The sequence below is a fragment of the Canis lupus genome, chromosome 9, assembly GCF_011100685.1.
Source record: "Canis lupus familiaris isolate Mischka breed German Shepherd chromosome 9, alternate assembly UU_Cfam_GSD_1.0, whole genome shotgun sequence".
In the NCBI taxonomy this organism is placed as follows: domain Eukaryota; kingdom Metazoa; phylum Chordata; class Mammalia; order Carnivora; family Canidae; genus Canis; species Canis lupus.
In genome coordinates, this window is record NC_049230.1 from 60283640 (window position 1) to 60289804 (window position 6165).

General features: G+C 44.9%; 1 pseudogene; it reads right to left on the reverse strand.

Annotated features, from left to right (window-relative positions):
* Positions 1-232: 232 nt before the first annotated feature.
* LOC100687625 lies at positions 233-1201 on the reverse strand (annotated as a pseudogene).
* Between the last annotated feature and the right edge of the window lie 4964 nt (positions 1202-6165).

A 6165-nucleotide genomic window follows, 5' to 3' on the forward strand; every position in this document is an offset into this window, starting at 1 on the left:
GAACCCAGCTTTTCAGACTTCAGGGAACCAGTATTCAGTGATCATCATCATGCTGTACAGAGTGCAAGTCATAGATCCCAAAAGAGATAGCAAGCCTGGAAAAATGAGTCATGGGGAAGGGAAAGAAAACGTTGCCCATCTAAAGAGGAAAAGAATGACCAAGAGCCTACATGATATGGTGCAGTGGTCTCCATCTGAAGCTCATTAACAGAATCATCTGGAAGTATATATATTTTTTTCTTATGGTAAGCTGTTTATTGTAAGATAATTTACAAACATCTTGCTGTCTTTAGTAGTTTAAACAATGGATCAACAATTTCTTCTGATGAGGACAGCAGTAAGCTAAAAATAAAATCAGCAGGCTGAATTTTCCTTCCTTACTTCTTATCTGAGGATGAAACTTGGTTTTCATTAATCCAGAGCTGCTGCACCAGAGATGATTTCAATCAACTCTTTCGTGATGACAGCCTGGCGGGTGCAATTGAACGTCAAAGTCAGTTTGTCAATCATCTCAGAAGCGTTCTTGCTAGCAGTGTCCATGGCCGTCGTCCTGGCACTCTGCTCACTTGTGGTGGATTCCTTTAGAGAATAGTAGATGATGTTGGCTAAATTGTATTCTTGGTAATTCTGCAGCACGTCAGCATCAATATCATCATAGATACTCATGCTCTCAGCACTTGCAACGGTTTCAAGGGAAAAGATGGGCTTTTCTGTCTTGTAGGAGATGACAGACCTGAACCGATTATAGATTATCATTTATTTGACCCTTCGTCACATTCATATCCAGAATTCAGCAGTTCCAGGGCAATGACGGACGCATCTGATTTTATCACCAATTCCAATGAGCATAACTTCTTTCCCGGCTGCTTCGAGTGGGGCCACCTCATTTTTCATCTGTTTAGCAACCGACGAATGAATAGCAGAGCCCTCGATCTGAAGACACACCGATAAGAAGGTGTTTCTTCTTGTTTTCAGGCATCTTAATATCAGCTTTTTCATACAGGGCCAAAAAGCCTATTCCATACACTTGAGCTGGTTTCAGTTCTCCCTCAGCTAGGGCATATTTTGCTGCTGCTACCATTTTCATAGACGTGGGGATTTTCTGGATGTTTTTGATGGACTTTAGTTGCCTGGTAATATCTTTTAGAGTTACCATATTTCGAACTTGGATCCATTGCGGCTGCATAGCCCAGGCCGAGAGCCTGGTGATGCCTGCCCAAGAGAATATGGTGCTACCGGCCCCACTGAAGGCCGGTCAGACAGCTTATCTGGAATCACCAGCACCTACTACATCACTGCACCCTGCACCCTCTGTACCCCCATCTCTACTGTGATTCCAGTTCTGGAGGTCTTGATGGGTCACATGGTGGACATAGAGCCATACATCAGAGCTTCACTGCAGCCTTTCACCCCTTTCAGCTGCATGAGTATGGACAAATCACCTTATTTTTCTGCATCTCAGCATCCTCCCTTGTGAAACAGGAAAATGTGTGCAGGGGGCTAATACTTAATGAAATCGACAGGTAAAGTATGTGCCACAGAGCAGCCTCTTAATTAATATATATTTCTTTTCCTCTTCTCTAATGGTGCCTATCCCACTTGTGAATCTATTTTCTTTCCATCAAGCTGTAAAGCAGAAGACACAGCAGGTGATTTTGAATAGAGAACAGGAAACATTTCCCATAATAAATGTAATAAAAGATGATGTTTTAAATAGACTCTGTTATGAGTTAAAATCTGCCACTGAGGCAGCTTTATTCATAAGTCAAAAAATGCAAATAACCCCAGTGTCCATTGACAGTAGACTAGATAAATCCTTTGTAGTGTACATCTCTTAGAAGCAACTTGAAAAAAAATCAAACTGCTTATGGACACAGCAACGTGGATGTCAACAGACACACTGAGCAAAAGAAGCCCCCCCACACACACAAACACATACTGTTATTTTTGTATGACTCTATTCAAATTAAATTTATAAGCCGAAACTAACCAATGGAGGGAAGTCAGACTAGTGGTAACATTTTGTAGGTTTTTGACTAGGAAAGGCCGCAAGAGAGCCTATAGTGCTGGAAAAGTTCTGTATCTTGAGTTTTGGGTGGTAGCTTGAGTTCATGTAAAAACTCATTGAGGTATGCACTTAAGATTGTGGCACTTTGTTGTATGCATGTTATACTCCAAGGTAGAGGTGGGGGTGGGTGGCAAGGGGAAACCCACCGCACAAGTCCACAAAAATATACTGCCACACTGCCCTAAAACCCAAACTATCAAGCCTAAAGTTATGCCAGTGGTTCAAAAGTCTTTTGACCAAAAGTACAAAGATTAAGGGGGGAAAAAATTTTTTTTTGAACCCAGCCTGGGAGGAAACCAACTTTAAATGAATGAAACACATATAACAACTAAAATCGAGATCATGAGGAAAGTGTTTTATTGTAGTTCCCTGAAGAGTGCTCTATAAAAGGGTTATTGAAATTTTAATATTCTTTATTGTCATTCACAGAGTTATTTTGGTTTAAGGTCCATTTGTATAGGAAACGCATGATTAAGCAGGAAAGCCAGTTACAACCGCATGTCTGACATTTTTGACACTTTTAACCCAAAAGTTATTAGAAAAAGTGGACTATGTGTATTCTACAGTCTTTGTGCCTCTACTGTTCTGTACTTCTGAAATTTCACTGCTTATATTCTTTGCTTGCAATTACATTAAGCTGCTGCCTGACCAATAGTGGTGCCGTTGTAATGCTCTCTGCTGGGTTCTGAGGCTAAGACTCACAGAGGCAAACAGACCCAAGAATACTCAGATCCACTGAATTAGACCTTCTATGTCCCTCAGCCCCTTTGAACGTCCTTCCTATGTATGAGCTTCCCACATTATGGGTCCTTCTTCCCCAGAGTACAAGCCAGAAAACTCACTTGCCTCTCTTCTCTTGGAGCTAGAGTGCAGGCATGGGGGCTAGGCTCCCCTAATCAGACATGAAATAAAAACTACTTTAATTCTAAGTAGGGAAAATCAGGGAGGTGGGCACCATGTAGAATGAATCTGCTTTCTGGCAGGGGTGGCTGTCGATGCTGCCAAGTCTCAGGGGCAGCAAGAGTGGGGTTTTAGCAGCAGAGGGACCATCTGAGATGCCTGTGTCCAGTGGCAGGAGCAGAGGCAAGTGGACCAGTGGCTGCTGCTGTTCTTGGGCACAAAGCCTCAAGCCTATTTCCTGGTCCAGCCAATGGCTCCATGAGCTGTGCAGTATCCCATAAAAAATTCCTTCCAATTTAAACGGGCTGGAGGCAGTTCTGTTGTTGGCACTGAGAGCCCTGAGTGTCACCCACTACGTCAGTCAGTGTTCTCTAGAAAAACAGAACCAATAGAGGGTGATAGATAATTGTAGATAGATAGATAGACAGATAGATAGGTGGCTTTGTTTTTAGGAATTGGCTTACACTTCATCAGAGTTGACAAGTCTGAAATCCATATGGTAGGCTGGAAACTCAAGCAGGAGCTGATGCATAGTCTTGAGGCAGAAAGGATAGCATGCAATAGCTACACCCCATCTCCTCTTCTCTTGGAGAATCTCAGCTTTTACTCTTAAAGCCTTTTGACTAATTAGATGAGGCCCAGCCATGTTATCAGGGTAATCTTTGCTTAAGGTCAACAGATTACAGATGTTAACCACATCTGCAAAATACATTCACAGCCATACCTAGATTACCATCTGATTAAATTACTGTGTGCTGTAGCCCAGCCAAGGTGACACATAAAATTAACCATCATACCAGCCAGATCAAGATTCCAGGAATGAGCATTCATTTTATGAGCATTCAGAGCTTTCACTCTGAAGAAGATTTCTTGGTACATTCAACGTAAGTTTCTATGTGCAAAAATTTCACATATAGCTGTCCATACAGAAAATCCACCTAAGCTAGGCACCTGCATTCAAGAGAAAACTATCCTTGGAATCCATCCCATCCTCCCATCCCCCACAGCCCTCTACCTGCCTCCAACTGCTGTGGCCTCTCAGCTGGACTACAGCCACAGCCTCTTCACCATTCTGCCAACCTTCGGCCCTTCCTGCTCTGCTCTGTTGTCCACCCAGCCCCACAATATTCTTTCTTAAACACTAGCCTCACTGGGGCACCTGGGTGGCTCAGCGCTTGAGCATCTGCCTTCGGGCCTGGGCGTGATCCCGTGGTCCTGGGATCGAGTCCCACATCAGGCTCCCTGCATGGAGCCTGCTTCTCCCTCTGCCCATGTCTCTGCCTCTTTCTCTCTCTGTCATGAATAAATAAAATCTTTAAAAACAAATACAAAACACTAGTCTAACTGTGTCTCCCTTGATTAAAAATCCTTTCAGGCCAACTCAGTGCTTCTGTCATCTCAAGCCAACAGCCATTAAGGTTTGGCTGCACACAATAGACACCAACTCTGACCAACTTATGTGAAAGAGGAATTCATGGAGCAGCTCCCAGGATGGAAGGAAAAGCTAAAGTCTTAAGAAGGACAGGAACCCAGGCTTCCCTAGTGACCTTGGAAGCAGGGACTCAGGGACAATCTTTTCAGAGCCCAGCTTTGGGGATGAAGCCATTGGACATTTCAAATCTCCATGCAACTCCACTCAGTGGTCAATTTATAAGGAGAGGGTGTCCGACTGGCCAGGATTGGTTCACAGACCCACCCCTTGGCCATAATAGGGCCCCTGGTGGAACCACCAGCAGTGGAATTAATGAGATGGGGGAGGAACCTCTGGTAAGGTTGGGGTATTAGCAAAGAGGGGAAAATAGATACCAAGTAAGCAAGGACAAAACAGCCATTCCATGCCCACTCTCAGCAGCCAAAGGATCCCTGATCACCAGAGCAACAGGGGAAGCTGAGAAGAATTACATTATCTGCATTCAACAGGGCCAGGAAGGCATGGTGTAAGCAGTCCCCAGCCAACTAAGAAGAAACAAGGATCTTTCTGGACTGTAAGACAGGAAGCCTAGCCCTGGGGACCCTCAGCCTGAACCCCATCTTCTCTCATTGTTTCTGGGCCATTATTCTTACTGAGAAAATCTAAGCCTCAACTGGGAGCATGAGGGAACTTTCCCAATCTCTTACCTTTCCCCTCTGACCTGTCCTCCCCTGCCTGGCTACATGGGCAGGGGGACGGGCTAGGGGGGTGGTTTATGTGGCTGGCAAAAGGTCTCAGGAGCCAAGCAGGGGAGGGCAGAGGAGTATGGATTAGAAAGAAAGGCATGCTCACGCTGCCTTTGTCTTTATTTCATTGTTTTCTTGTTTCTCATCTCCTCCACCCCCACTGGAATGTAAGCTCCACACAGACAAAAGCCTTGTCTGTCTTGATCACTCACTGCCACAGCCCCAAGCCTGTAACAGTGGCTACTGTGTAGAAAGCACTTAGCAAAATAAATATTTGTGACGGAAAGGATAGCATGCGATAGCTACACCCCATCTTCTGCCCCTGATCCTGAGTCAGAGAGGCAAGATCAGGCCTGGAACTGAGTCAAATCAGGAATCAGGGGGAGAGCACAGCTCCAGATTCAGCCAGATCCAGGTCCTGGCCTGTCCCTGGCACCTGTGGGGCATGTCACTGAGCCATCCTGAGTCTCAGTTTTCTTGTTTTTTTTTTTTTTTAATTTTTATTTATTTATGATAGTCACACAGAGAGAGAGAGAGAGGCAGAGACACAGGCAGAGGGAGAAGCAGGCTCCATGCACCAGGAGCTCGACGTGGGATTCGATCCCGGGTCTCCAGGATCGCACCCTGGGCCAAAGGCAGGCGCCAAACCGCTGCGCCACCCAGGAATCCCAGTTTTCTTGTTTTTGAAATGAGGATTATACCACATACTTCACGCTCTTGGGTTAGAATAAATGAGAATTAAATGTGGAAAATTGGCACACAGTAAGTGCCCTCCTTCCCAGATACCCTTCCTCTCTGCCCTTGTATGCTTTGTAAGGGAGGGAATCGGTTTTTTGTTTTGTTTTTTGTTTTGTTTTGTTTTGTTTTGTTTTGTTTTGTTGAGGGAATCGTTTTAGCCAGACAGTGGAAACCGAACACTCTGCCTCCTGGGGCTTGTATCTTCTTAGGAGAGCAGCCCGTGGAAGGGCAATGCCTGACCCACAGCGGGGAAATGGAGCATCAGTGGTGGAAAAGTTAGGTCATGACAGCCTCTAGAGTCA